We start from the raw sequence: 15,387 nt of genomic DNA, 5'->3' as shown, positions 1-15,387 counted from the left end.
TTAAGATAAACTTGTGACGTCATATAGAGTGAATGTGTATATATGTGGCGTGGCTGTGTGGTAAGAAGTTTGTTTCTAAACCACATGGTTTCGGATTCAGCCCGACTGCGTGGCACCTTGGGCAAATGTTTTATATTGTAGCTCCGAACCGACCAAAGTCTTGTGAATGGGTTTGAGAGACGGAAACTGAAAGAAGTCCGTTGCATATGTGTGTGTGTGTGTGTGTAGGTAGATAGATAGATAGGTATAAACATACATACATATATGTGTGTGTGTGCGCCTGTATTTGTTCCCCACTACTGCTTGACAACCGGTGTTGGTTTGTTTGCGTTCTCGTAACATAGCGGTTCGGCAAAAGAAATCCGATAGAATATTAGGCTTTAAAAAATAAGTATTGAGATCAATTAAAAAAAAAAACCTTCAAGGCGGTGCTGCAGTATGGTCACAGTGCAATGACTGAAACAAGGTTCTGTTTTTCGGGGTTTAAAAATTTTTTTTTAAAGCTGATAACTTCAACGGAGTTGCTAAAAGTACTTGTGTGTGACTTGATGTACTTCTTTTAGAATGTAATTAAAATTCATCCTCATGCGTTCCTGTTTTAGCTGAAGGTTTCACCTCGACCAATGGAATAGCAATAATGAACCGAGATGCAACCCTTTTAATTGCGTGATAACATGGTAACATTGAGATACTGATAACATCAACAAAAACAAAAACAGAAAGAGAGAGAGAGAGAGAGAGAGAGAGAGAGAGAGAGAGAGAGAGAGAGAGAGAGAGAGAGAGAGAGAGAGAGAAAGAAGAGACAGAGAGGGAGAGAGAGAGAGTGGGGAGACAGAGAGCGAGGGAGGGCGGTAGGCTGCCGACTAGAAAAAAACAAATTTACTATAATTTTCATGGTTGAGGTTCATATGCATGTAGTACTGAGTGTCATTGGAATTGCGAAATGCATGTGAAAGAGAATGATAAATAGATAAACATTCATTTTTTTTCAGCTTACTCAAAGAGAAAGACAGAAAAGAAAACATTTTTGTTAATCCTGACGAGAGAACGAAGTTTACCACGATAGTACTGAGGAGCGACTGACCTATCAACGATCAGATAAACGAAAAAAAAAAAAAGGAGAAGAAAGAAAAAAAGATAAAAAGTTGAACAGGCAGATTTCGAAAACCAAAAGTGAAAAGAAATAACTCGATCATATGAGATTAAATGTATAAACAAGAAGAGAACGTCGGGATAGAGTAGTAAAAATAACGAAAAGACAGAAAAAAATATAAAAAGGAAAGAGAAAAAGACAACTGCAGTGATATACACCCCTATATCAAACCACTGAATAGACTCGCCCACATTGTGAGTGTTTCTAAACTTCGAGGAAAAACTTTTTCGGTGCTTTTACTTGCTTACTTAGCTGACTGGAATGTTTTACTGGTTAAGGAGTGGGAAATAATCCTAGATCACCTCGACTCGATCGCGAAGACGGTTTACAACAGATACATCGATAATATTTATAACTGCTAAGGTTTCTTTACGACCGGTAAGTTACATTATTATCCTCAACATCTCTGTAACGTTTTTCAAAGTCATTTTATTTGCATACAGCTGTCGAAATCGCTTCGATATTTTTTCCTCCTTACATCGTAACAAAATACTACTTGTCTGTGCTTGTTTATGTCTGGGAGTGCCATAAAGAATGAGTGGTGGCGGTGGTGAAAATTATTTACAATCAGAGAAAGTCTGGGTTATACGTTATAACATACACACACACACACACATCCAGACGTGTGCATATTCAGACGCACATAAATACAACGGTTTTAATTATAGCGGGAACCAGTACCGAATTATGATGCAGCTATTGCATGATATGTGAAATGCCACTGTTCTATAGAATTACTACTACCATAACTTTTTTTTTTAATATTTTTGCTACACTCCTAGCTGGTGACGGTCACCACTCAATTTTGATATTTTACCGATTGCTAAACAATCATAACAAACCTATTTTAGTGAATTTATTAAATAGACAAAATCGAATTAGCATTTAAACAATTTAATTTTATAACCGTTTCTTTATTTATTTATAATCTGTTCTTCCATTTCGTTCTAATTTGACATTTTGGAGACTATCGGAATTTGAAATCTACAATCAGCCACTTCAACTGATATTAGACTTTTTAGTACATTTTTGTTATTAAATGATTCCTATACATAAACATTTACTGTCATTTACGGCAATGTGTTTATATATATATAAACACTTCTCACTGTGTATGCAATGCGTAACCGTGGATGTTGTCATTTCGTTTTATCGGAGTATGCGTTATGCAATTAATATGTTGTGCAAATAAACAAGAACTGTGGGGGATAAATAATAATATGGCGGGAGGTGTGAGCCATCCATTTGTATCTTTTCTCTTTGCTTCCTCATGTTTATGTCACTATAGAAAATTATTGATACCGTTGGTGACTTGATCAGTATTCAATGAAATGATCTGTAGCTGAAACACTAGTGATATTGAGGTATCGATATCTCAATTATGCTCGTATCTTTTTACATGTAGTGGTCGCCTGCTATCAAAGGGTGGAATTTGGCGGAGAGGATAGGAAACGGACGTGATTAAATTCAATACTACAGTGATGCAATTTCAAATAAAACTGAATTTTCCTATCATCCTTACTGGACCGATACAATATAAGCAACGTTGGTCAAACGATTATATATATCTATCTATCTATCTATATATATATATATATATATATATATATATATATATATATACGCAGACGACCTCATGTCTAAGAAATAAATTGAAACTTCTAGCTTGTGTGATAAATCGTCATATGCATTATTTACTTGACACATTCTTCTATAATTTAAAAAAAAAATTCAAATAAATAATTTTAATTTTCAAATAAAATTATTCACTATCTCTTTCGGTTGCAACATAGTTGCTTCTTGTTGGGTCTCTCAATGTTTGGACAAGAACCACTTTTCAGAACCTACTCTAAGAATACCCATCCTACTTCTCAACTGACCAGCTGTTTTTTTGTTTTTTCTTTTATAACCACCTACCAACGTTTATCTTTTTTCTCTTCCCATGCTTGACATTCTTTTCCAAACACATAGTGGTTGTTATTGCTATTGTCTAAATTTGCCACTTGGCGACATCGTTTATTTTCCAGAACTACTAATTTATTTATAAACAGTTTCTTTCTTTCTTTTTTTTCTTTTCTGGTGCTTAATTGTTCAAATCTATTATGTCAATTGGCGCTAAAAGCGGCTGTTTGGTGTGGGCATTCAAGATAATTACTATAAAGCCTAAATTATATTTGCTTTTTTTTTTTTTTTAAATATTACTGGCCGTTAAGTAACACCTCGCCTGAATACTGATAATCAAATATTGTAGCAATTAATAACATACATTACACATGTAGCTTGTAGAACAATGTTTCCCTCTTGTGTTAAACCTGTGCAAATGCAAAAGCACTAAAGATGTGTTATTCTATATAAATAGAAGTTTACTGGTGAACTGTTGGCTGAGGAGGCAAGAGAGCCAGAAATGATAGCCACCTTTAACAAGTTCAAAGCTTATTGTTCCAATCCATCTAGATTGGTAAAATTAGTATAAGGTTGCCGAAAACGCGAGGGGCTACTCTAGCTCTGGGTGGCGTTGGAGCGTTTCCGAATAGCGTCATATCCAAGAATGTCTCCCACCTGTTCTATGCCTAGAATTTGTTCTAGGTGATTGTTTGCAATAGCAAACTTTTTTTTTATTTCCAGAAATTTTGTATTTCTCTCTCTTTTATCTAGTCTCTTAGACTAATTAGAAAAGAGGTGACTTATTCTGTAAATCCAACAAGTGATTAATATTGTCTTTCATTTAATCTCACCGTTATTTCTTATTTTATATCTAATTCGGAATGTTATGATGAGCTAGTTGTGAGTAAACCCATGGAAATCACACTTCCTTCAATAATGTTTATCTCTAATTAAATCTCTTCATGTTATTTATTACAAAATATTCACCCGTAATATTTGGTATATAATGATTACTGTACATTTTTGCATTGTATCCCCCTTCTCAACCAAACATATACATCTCTTCTGTCTATTGTTCCGTTTCTGTTTTGTGTGGTAACTGAGGAAGTTCTTATTTATATTTTTTTCAGTTCTGTTCCCGGATGTTTCTTATCTTACTATGACAGTTCCACTTTGTTTGTTTCCTCTTTGGTTCTGTCAATCTAATTTTTTTTTCTTACTGGTATCTCTTTGACCGTCCTTTTTCTTTCCACAATATGTTTTGTATTTAGCTAGCTGTTAGCTAATTATATTTAGTCCCATTATATTAGTCTTAATCTCTCTCTTTCTGCATATTTACCCGTCTCACTTGTTTGTTTGTCTTTAGCATATCTCTCTTTACTTAAGTTCCATTTGTATCCATCTTATACATTAATTTCTTCCCTACAAATCTATAATTCCAGACGGTTCCCTTATCTTGTACACTTACCTGCATGTTTTCCAGATATTGTTTTTCTTTCTACTTCTGCTGTGTTCCGACTTACTATATTAATGTTTATCTTCCTAAACCAAATACACTTTTCTTAGATTAATACAACTTAGCTAACATTCTAAGACCACTGCTGACCTCAACTACCATCTCTGTACTTTTCACATCAATTTCAGCCTTAAGAAAATGTGTACCTATGTATGCCCACTCTCTGTCACATATCTGTCACCTAATCATGACCAATAAAGAGCTCCAGTTACTATATAACACTCAACTTGTTCCAAATAATCTATTCAACTCTCATTGTCTCACCTCTTCCATCGATGTTATCCACTAAAGATTTTCATTCCTCAAAGAAGGTTTACTACAATTTTAATAACCATAACTGTGTCTGACTTTCCAACTTGTATCCACATTGACCCAGCTAGTACAGAAACTGTGATTTCTATAGTTTTAAACATCTTTTTCACCAGTCAGTTTCTCCTGCTGCTAGTTTGACTGCAACTTTCAGAACTCAAATTCTGTTGCTACACTAATATCTGTTGCTCCTATTATCTTCTAAATACTACAATACTACTTCATAAACACTAGCTGTACTACAGGTAACTATTCTAAACCACCAACTCTTCTTTTAAATTTCTTTTATCCTCCAAATATACTAATTGATCAAACCTTTGCTAATTCTATACAAATTACTCTGAACAACATTTACTTGATCCTACTCAAATGGTTAAAACATATCGGACAAAATTATTGGTATTTATATTTAACTAATTTCCAAACTTTTTCATCCTCTTTCCTTCTGCCTTCCTATTGGGATCTTAAAATTCAATAACACCTGACTAAATGCACATGACACATACTTCAAAGATGATGATCCATATCACATTTCTTTTCTTAATAAATACCAAGTTTAAGAATTTTCTTTTTACCAACAAATACACTAGGCCTCAGTATTCCAGCAATTTTTCTTAGAAGCATCATATTCTTAATATTGCTGAAACTACTTCAAACAGAAATGACTGCCTACTAGTTCAACTAAATATTTCATCCCAGAGCAATTGCTGAATCATTACAAGATTCAAATATCTCTTTATTTTGGAGTGCTGCCTTCATAAACGGGATGGTAAACATCTTTTGATCATTCACATCCTATTCTGCAGAAAACCATCTGTTGAAAATCTTCTATCTCTGAATAACCTTTCTCTCTACCACTGTAATGAACTTTGCTCTTTTGAACTTTCCAGAAACACTCCCTTCCCCCCCCCTCTCTTCATTGTATTTCTCTCCTTAAACCCTATGCTGTTACATAGGCTATTACACAGTACTTTATTCAAAAGATTGCCATTTAGTGGAACTCCTACCCTACAATTTATTCTCTTAATAATAGTCGTTTCCAACTTATCAAATCTACATTATAAACTGCACTAACCTTGCACCTCCTTCTGACTAATCACAGAAGGTCTCCAAAGACTGTGGGTAGTGACTGTCTTCTATTGTGGCTTCACTATATGGAATCCTAGTTTTAGTGCAAGATATCTCATGTACACACCATCTCTTCCTTACTATCTGTAATCTCAAATTATCCCTGAAGTTGTCTTATAACAGACAAAACGCATTCTGTTTTCTCAATCTTTTATTTTTTAACTCCTACTTTCCTAGTTAGCCATATCCATTGACAAGAATTTCATGATATATCTACCCACCCACAATTCAAATGTCCCATTTTATCTACTAGGCTTTGACAGAGTTGGCTGCCTAATTTTCAAATTTTTTGTAACATTTTAACTACATTAACATTTCTATTTATATTAATTTCTGAATTCTCAAGCTTATTTCTGAAATGTTGCTTTAGCTATTATTATGGATGTATTACTTACATAGGTATCAAGATACACAATGAGATATAAGTTATTAAAGTGTTGCCTTCATTTGCCCCAAAATTCGACAATTAGTATACTATCACTAATGCTAGATTATCTCTAGCTAAGACACTTTAACTTTTTCTCTGTTCACTTTACTTTAAATAGGTACCATGCAGAAGCACTGCTCACCACAGCAGGTTTGCAGAGGTATTGTTTTATTTATATACTTATCTCAAATTTACCTTGAAAAAGACAACATAAAAAGGCTGCTTTTTTTTTTTTTTTTTTTTTTTTTTTTTTTTTTTTTTTTCTCATTTCCAAACCATCTAAAACTGGAGAAAGCTTAGCAGATTGTATGGATCATGTCATTAAATAATATCAATATAAGTGAGGGTTGGTGACAGGAAGGGTATCTAGCTGCCTCTACAAATTCTGTCTGACCAATGCCAGCATGGAAAAGTGAATGTTATAATGATGATGATAAGGTTGTGTTGACTTTTCTTTCAATGACTAGCATAATCATGAAAGCTGTGAGCAAATAGCTTCAAGAATCCAGGTCAATTTCACAGAAATATTGTCCTGATCTGAGTTTGGTTAATTTAGTAGAATCATTAAAATTACAAAGAACCTGTAGATAATTGTTTTTTTTTTTTTTTTTTTTTTTAGCTCTAGGTCAACCTTGATCAAGCTGACCATCTTGTCTTTTTCCAAGTACAGTGTACTTTGGATCAAATTATCCTGTTCTTTTCTAACACGGAGTGTATTTTGAGTAAGTTGTATATGTGTGCTGTTTCTTGCAGGTCAGTCATGTAGTGATTCTCTTATTGGCTCAGCAAGATAGTTTTTCCAGCAAGCAGTATTTTAGGCAATGCAGAGACAAGTGAGTAGTTGAGTTTGTAATGGGATTTGGTGAGCTGATTGAAAATTAGTACTTAATAATGTACAGGGTGGACAGGAATTTGACTATGAAGTAAACCTGTTAAAAGAAAGAGCAGATGTCACATTTCCTCTGAAATTTACCCACTCACACAAATTCTATAAATTAGTGAGTCAGGTCTATCAGTTGTGACTATTCTGTCTTTTATCAGGCGTTGTGTATTTAGGAAGCTGCATATTTAAATCTTAATATCATACATGAATCAAAAGCCCAGTCCTGTAATGATTCTATTACAGACTAGAAATAATAGAAGGTATTAGTTTTTTCTAAAGAGTTCCTCGCTGCCTTCAAAATGAATGTAAACAAGGTTAGTATGATTCTTGTAATCTGGTGCATTTCAGGACAGGCTAGCTGATGCAGCCCTGTGCTCTACTGACTCATACAGGAGCTAAGAGTTAATGTCTTTGCAACACTGGTTTTAAAAGATAGTAAGACATGATTTGAGGGTGATGTGACTGCTGTTCTTAGTAAATCAAGTTGCAGCATAAAGGCTCCCTCATTGCTTGTCTAACAGGTTTTTGCTGTTTAAACCAAGTTGGCTCTAATTAAACCAGTTTATAAACAAAGGCATTCCTGCCATAATCTTTTTTATTTTCTTTTTTTCTTGGAAGTATAGTATTATCTGAGGGAGATTTAGTAGTCATTTGTAATAAGTTGAGTAGATCATGTAGCAGATCCCTCATTAGCTTTCCCAGTAGGTTTTAAATGGTGGTTTTGAACTGGCAGGCCGTTTGAAAGATGAGTTTGGTTTAGTATCAAAAAATATGCTGAATGAAGTACTGCCTAATAAACTCATATAAAGATACCAAAGGCATTTGTGTATATTCATGTCTTTATGTATGTGAGTGCTCACAGACATAAATATATAGGAACTAAGCATTAGAATTGTCAGTTGTGTAAGACAGAAGACTGCAAGGTTATGGATGTGTGATGCACATAAAAAATGATTATTGGGTAAAACATTGTTTCATGATGCAAGTGAAAGGTATCTGTTAGTGATGAGATCCATCTCAGGATGCTGAGCTTTACAAAGGAAATGGTGAAAGACCATGCAAAAAGTTGTGAGATGTTCCATTGAAACAGATCAGTGGAACCCATGCCAGCATGTAAAAACTGAGTATAGAAATTATGATTCTGTATATACATAACAATCTGTGTAGGATCCTGTTTCTCTCTGCAAATGAGAGATGTGTTACATCTACATTTGAATTCAATTCATCGCTACCAAATGCAACATTATACTTATTAACCCTTTAACAATCAGATCTCTCTGCCAAATGTAATGCCTATTTATTCACATTGTTTTGAATTAATTGTACATTATCTTGTAGCCTTGAGATTTCAATGATGGGATTGTATGCTTTTGGAATGGCGTTGTAGGATAGGTGTGAAAGCTTGATCTGGTCAATTTGAACTAGTAGAATATTTGGGCCAGATATGGCCAGTTTGAACACTAATGGGTTATAAATATTTGTAGTATTTTAAACTTTTTCTGTTAAAATCCCTTCTATTACATAAACTAAGCTCTTAGTATTTAGAGTTTCTAAGCTGCTTTTGATATTTTGTTGGTAGGTAGGTCATTTAGAAAGATATGCATACCACTTGCCTCATGTCCCCCCCCCCCCCAAAAAAAACATGGTGTTTTTGCTTATTAAAAATCAAAAACAAAAAAAGGATAGTTATATATCTCTTTTAGTCATTTTTTAATTCTATAAGAACTAATCAATGAAACCTATTCTGATATTGACATAGTTTCCTAACGGCAGGAAGGTAACTCAATCTTCTACCAGCAGTCTTTAATTTTAGCAGCTCCAAGTTAAAAGTCAAGTACTTTTTTAGTATCTTACCCATTAATTTCACTTGATGTCATCTGAAACAACCTGTTCATTATTCAGAAACTTGTTTTGTTTGTCATTACAAGAGTTTCTTTTTCCTTTTACTTTTCTTAGTTTTTTTTTTTTCTTCCAGGATTGTGGAAGGGGTATGTTCTTAGTACAGTCCTTCCTCAATTAGAGATTTGGTTGATTCATGTCACAATATTTGTGGCGAACATGTAACATTAGACCTAATTACAAATTGTTGTTACACTTACATGCACACTCTAAATTATCTTGGTAGAGAATAATTAGATATATTACTGAAAGTAAATTGAAAAAAAAACATTTTTCTTGTCTGGAGATTACTACAAACAGGAGTTTTCTCTTTATCTATTTTATTTTACTAGGATGATGGCCTTTATCACAAGTGTCCAGTACATATAGTGAAATAATTGTTTTAACTTTTGGTACAAGGCCTGCAATTTTATGGGGAGGATTTTAGTCTCAAGCTCAGCTCTTGACTGGTACTTATTTTATCAACTCCAAAAGGATGAAAGGTAAAGTTGACCTCAATGGGATTTGAACTCAGAATGTGAAGAACCAGAAGAAATGCTGCTAAGCATGTTCTTACCCAAAATACTAATGATTCTGTTAGATCTGTGGTTCTCAACTGGGGACCACATAAGATTTTGTTGTTAAAATTTACCTGCAATAAATTGCATATGCTTCTATGATACACACAAAATTTTCATAACTTATTTTTATACAATTACTAACAACATATAATCATAAAAATGTAATGGGTTTTTTAAACATTGAATGGCTATGAGAGTAAAATAGGAATCAAAGGAGTTCATAGGCAAAAAATGGTTGAGGCAAAGTTACTTTCTCAACTGTGTTTAGATTATCTTGAGCCTCCAATCTAAGGAATCGATTTTAGTCAAAGACAACCAGCAACAATACAAGATAGAACACTTAATAATTTTCAGATACCATCTTTGAATCTACTGAGAATGACACATTACAAACTCATGATATCCAAGTCTCTTTAATTGCATTTTGTAGCAGCTATTTCTAAAGAAAGTCCAGTACAGGTGTGGCTGTGTGGTCAAAAAGTTTGCTTTGCAACCAAATAGTTTTTGGTCCAGTCCCATTGTATGGCAACTTGGGTATATGCCTTCTATTATAGCTCTGGGCTAACCAGTACCTTGTGAGTGAATTTGTTAAATGGAAACTGTGAGTGTATGTGTATGTCTTTGTGTTTATCATCCCACCACTTAACAACCAGTGTTAGTTTGTATAAGTCCCTGTAACTTAGCAGTTTAGTAAAGGAGACCAAAAATATAAGTTCCAGACTTAAAAGGAAAAAGAAAAACCAAAAATGAAGTACTGGGGGAAATATTTTAAACTAAAGACCCTCCAAGGTGATGCCCCATTTTGACCACAGTTCAGTGACTGAAATAAGTGAAAGTAAGTTTGTTACTCATGATAATTAAACTTATCAAACTCTTCTCCAAACTCTATGACCTAATTGCTGCTGACTCAGGCCATTACCAGTCTTACAAGACACTGGGTTTTTCCTAAGTGAAATCTAGTTTTCTCTTGTCTACTTACTTTCATTGCCTCAAACTGTCTGTCTGTCTGTCATAAATATCATCTGTGAAAGTAATCTGAAAAGCTTCTTAACCTTTTATCAAATAAAATCTCAAATAGAAGGCTGATCATGATAGACATAGATATTTATATATAGTTAAGATTTGAACATTTCCCTCTTCTCTCTGTCTTTTCCTAGCTTTCATTTATTTTCTCAGCATGTAATTTAAAGAGTCTGAAAAAATGCACACGCATGCATGTGTACATGCACACATGTGTACACCTTGCACATGCGCACATACACGCAATGGTAATCAACATTGAATTTTTAATAATTGTAGGATTTGGTTTCCTTCTGTTTAATGGCTTAGATGATGTTTGAAAACCTCTATTATTACAATATGATTTTTAAAGACCAAAATGATGCAGGATGTGCAGAGCCAATAATAGAACCTCTATCTGGTCATTCAACATGCTAGAAATAAGTCTGGTCTCCCTCAAATCATATCCTGCAATCTTAAAAATAGACATGTTGCTTAAGTTAGTCCTCAATGTACTGTTTCCGTGTTGGTATGGGTTAGATAGTTTGATAGGAATTGACTGACAAGCCAGAAGACTGTGCCAAGCTCTATTGTCTGCTTTGGCATGCTTCCAATGGCTGGGTGCCCTTCCTCATACCAACTATTTTATATTGTACTGAGTGCTTTTTATGTGGAATTGACACCACTCTCTCTCTCACTCTCTCTTTCACACACATGTGGTTAAAGTTTGCTTCCAAGCCACATGGTTTTGACTTCAGTTACATGTGTGTATTTATGCAGCATCCATGCTGGTGCCACTTAAAAAGCTCCTGCAACATAAAAAGCACTTAGTTCACTCTGTAAAGTGGTTGGCATTAGGATGGACATCCAGCTGTAGAAACCACGCCAAAGCAGACAATTTGAGCCTGGTGCAGCTCTCCAGGCTTGAATGGTCAAACCGTCCAACCCATGCCAGCATGGAAAATGATTATTAAATAGTGATCATATATGAATAAATTGTTAGCAAGGAGTGGAGTGAGCAAATTGTTTTATTACATAAATTTGCAATTGTTTCACTGGCATTCGAACTCGAGAGTATTATTATATATTATACAGGGTGACCACGGCCATGCACCATGGGAGATATCAAGTATGCTTTATTAGTAATAAAGTAGGTAATCCATTACAAATGTTCAAAGTGTTGGCCATGTAGCTCTAAACAAGTGTTCATAGAGAATTTGAAATTGTGCTGAACCCTCTCAAATAACTTTTCATTGCCGTTGACTTGTTCACACACTTCAGCAATTCTTTGAAGATGGTGTCCTTGGTCATGAATCTTCAGAATACACAAGGGATTTAATGTAGCCCCAGAAGAAAAAGACCATGGGAGTTAAATCTGGTGACCACAGTGCTCATTCAATTGGTCTGCGATGCTTGAGCAATTTCCCTGGAAAAGGTGCAATCAGAAATACATGAACCTGTAATGCATAATGGAGGGGAACCCCATCCTGCTGAAACTAGACAGGTTTTCCCCTTTCAAGTGAATGCACGTGAGGCATCATCTTGTTGACAAGCATGTTCAATATAAATCACCTGTCACAGGGCCCTCAAAATAAAATGGTCCAATTACTTGATTGTGCCAAATCCCACACCATGCTATTACCTTGCCCCCGCCCTGTTGACTATCTGCCTCCATCCAATGAGGATTGGTTTTTACATGAAACCTGGTGCAGCTTACTAGTTTTCAGTCAAACCATCCAACCCATTCCAACATGGAAAATAGACATTAAATGATGATGGTGATGGTGTGTGTATATTTGTGGATGCATGTATGCATATATTCCTTTGTATATCTATTAACATTGCCAACATCTTTCAATGCATGGAAATCTCTGTGCTCTTGGTTGCATATCTTCTCACTAGGGCATCAGCCTGATAGTCTTATTAATGACATGGAATGCCAAATGGTTTATTAATTATTGGTGACAGACAGTTTATTGATTATTAGTGGTAATAATAATCAGTTATGTGGAAATATGTAGAGGTAAATATTTATGTGTGTGTGTGTGTGTGTGTGTGCACACTTCTGTATGCACAACTATTTTATTTGTGTATTATTGAAATTTTCCTCCAAGGAAGAAACTGGTTTCTAACAAAGAAATAAAACTCCACTAGAATTTAGATGACAACAAATATATATGGTACATGTTGAAATTGAAAAAAAATGTCTTTGATATTTTTGTGTTCCATTTACTGATTGTATTTGTAAAGAACACATTAGCTGGTTGCCTTACTTCACTTGAAAATCTTTAGCAAATGTTTCGGTGACAATCTACAAAAGCTTACATAACCAAGTGCACCGATAATTATTGATATAAATGTGTATTTATAATCAGGATACAAAAATTGCAAGTTTCAAAGCCATATCCATAAATATTCTCCTTCTCACTGGTTTTGGAACAAATTATCACATCTGCATAACAGCTGATGTCTCTGTCTATACATAATTTTTCTTTCCTCTCTTGGCCAGCTATGTCAGGTCTGTTATGTTTACTTTTGGCAGTGTCAATGGAATGTTCCACCAATATTCCTTGTGTTGATATGTATATATTCAATAAGGGCATTGTCTATTTTTATCCCAGGACATTTTTTTCTCACAGATGACATTGTATATTATTTTAGCAAACAACAGCATATGGCAATGGGAGATAGTAACTTGATGACATGTTTTTGGCAGCTGCTGATCACATAAGTAATGCCTTCCACAGAAGTGTGACATAATCAACATTTTTGGTTGCATCTTGGGGTTTCAGGGCTTCCACCATCTCTTTTAAGTATTTGTAGATATCTCCTGCTTTTTGATTGCAAAAGCATAACCTTCAAGATGTAACCTGATATGATATAATGGTCATGAGTTCAAGAGAGGTTACAATGATGTATATACATGCAGACACACACATATGCATGCTCACATATATCCATATACGTAAACATATATATAGATGTGTACGTGTAAGCATGTGTACATATGTATATAGGCATAGCTGTGTTGTTTCCAGCATGTAGTTTTGGGTTTAGTCTTATTGTATGGGTAAGTCCCTTCTACTACTATGCCCCATACACACTGCAATGGGCTTCTTTCAGTTTCCATTTGTTGTGGAAATCACTTGCTGAAGGTACCATGCAGTGCAGCTGCACCTAAAATCAGGTGGTTGTGGAACAAACTTCTTTAAATATACAGCCATACCTGTACCTATCATAAATATATATGTATATTATATGTAAGAGTATATTATAAATATCATCATCGTTTAAAGTCCATTTTCCATGCTGGCATGGGTTGGACGGTTTGACTGGGGATTGGCAAGCCAGGAGACCGCACCAGGCTCCAATCTGATCTGGCAATGTTTCTACTGCTGGATGCCCTTCCTAACGTCAACCACTCCGAGATTACAGTGGGTGTTTTTTACGTGCCACTGGCACAGGACCCAGTCAGGCGGCACTGGCATCAGCCACGTTCGGATGGTGCTTTTTACATGCTACCAGCACAGGAGCCAGTCAAGGCAGAGAGGCTGGTATCGACCATGTTCGGATGGTGCTTTTTACGTGCCACCGACAGTCAATATATATTATATATGAGTATATTGTAAATATATATGTATATATAAGAGTATATTGTAAATATATGTGTGTGTGTGTATGTATAAAATATATGTAAATTAATAGAATGACAAGGGAGCAGGAGTTACATTATCAATTTCATTGCTTACAACTGTTTCTATGAAAAGTACTGTACTCAGAACTGAGCACTTGTGCATTGCCTTATAGCTTCCTCAAAGCACTTTAAAATAAGCACATATTTATTTCTACACTACATTTTAAAGACTCCAAGAAAGATATATATAAGATGATGTACAAGCACTCTGCTCTGAGAGCATTGCTTCTTAGAGCAGAAACAACTGTAAGCCAATAAATGTGATTACATTGTTCCTTTTAATCTCATTAATTCATATTACCCTTGTCATCCCATTAATTCATATTATATCCTTTATTTGCCTAATGCTTTATTCTGAAGCACATATATTGAGTTCTAACAAGTTATTAGTATAATTATTCCAAAGCAAAAAATTATATGCATGGAATTGTGATTTAGACTGGTACTCCAGATTCTGTTTCTTCAGTTTCAACATATGACACCTGTTTTGAATCCACAATTATAATAATCCTTAATTTCAGCTAGCTATTCTGAGTCTAGCAGATTTAAGTGCCATGTAAAAGGACACAACTTATTACCAGTTATGTCATATGCAGTTACAACACTTTACCGCTGGGTATAAACAATCTCATCAACTCATTGCTTTCTGAAAGCATAACAGCAATAGCTTAGATTCATGTGTTTATAATAGATTGATGTTTAGAGAGAAAAAGAGAATTGTGTTTTATAAATTGCTAGTTGTAAGAATGTGTTTTCCAAAGCTATATGTAATACCTTTTGAAAATTGCATAAATATATTGAGAATTTATGTGGTGTTTTGTGTGGAGATATTTCAGACACCAATAAATTATCAGATCACTCCATATTATAAGCTTCCATAGAGAATGGAATAAAAACAAAGTAATTGAAAAGAGAGGGATGGTTTTGGACCCCCC

The 15,387-nt window shown here is 34.7% G+C and overlaps 1 protein-coding gene across 2 annotated transcripts in view; it reads left to right on the top strand.

Moving 5' to 3' along the window:
* Positions 1–801: 801 nt before the first annotated feature.
* Positions 802–15,387, top strand: part of LOC106878717 (tumor necrosis factor alpha-induced protein 8) — a 92,489-nt gene continuing 77,903 nt past the window's right edge. Inside the window, exons 1-2 of one of the 2 annotated variants that reach the window (XM_014928034.2) lie at positions 802–1,531; positions 6,536–6,577. The gene's annotated coding sequence lies outside the window, so the exon portion shown is untranslated. The remainder of the gene's footprint in view (positions 1,532–6,535; positions 6,578–15,387) is intronic. The other variant, XM_014928027.2, reaches the window with a different exon arrangement.

The sequence above is a fragment of the Octopus bimaculoides genome, chromosome 4, assembly GCF_001194135.2.
Source record: "Octopus bimaculoides isolate UCB-OBI-ISO-001 chromosome 4, ASM119413v2, whole genome shotgun sequence".
In the NCBI taxonomy this organism is placed as follows: domain Eukaryota; kingdom Metazoa; phylum Mollusca; class Cephalopoda; order Octopoda; family Octopodidae; genus Octopus; species Octopus bimaculoides.
This window is presented reverse-complemented; position numbering and strand designations above follow the sequence as displayed.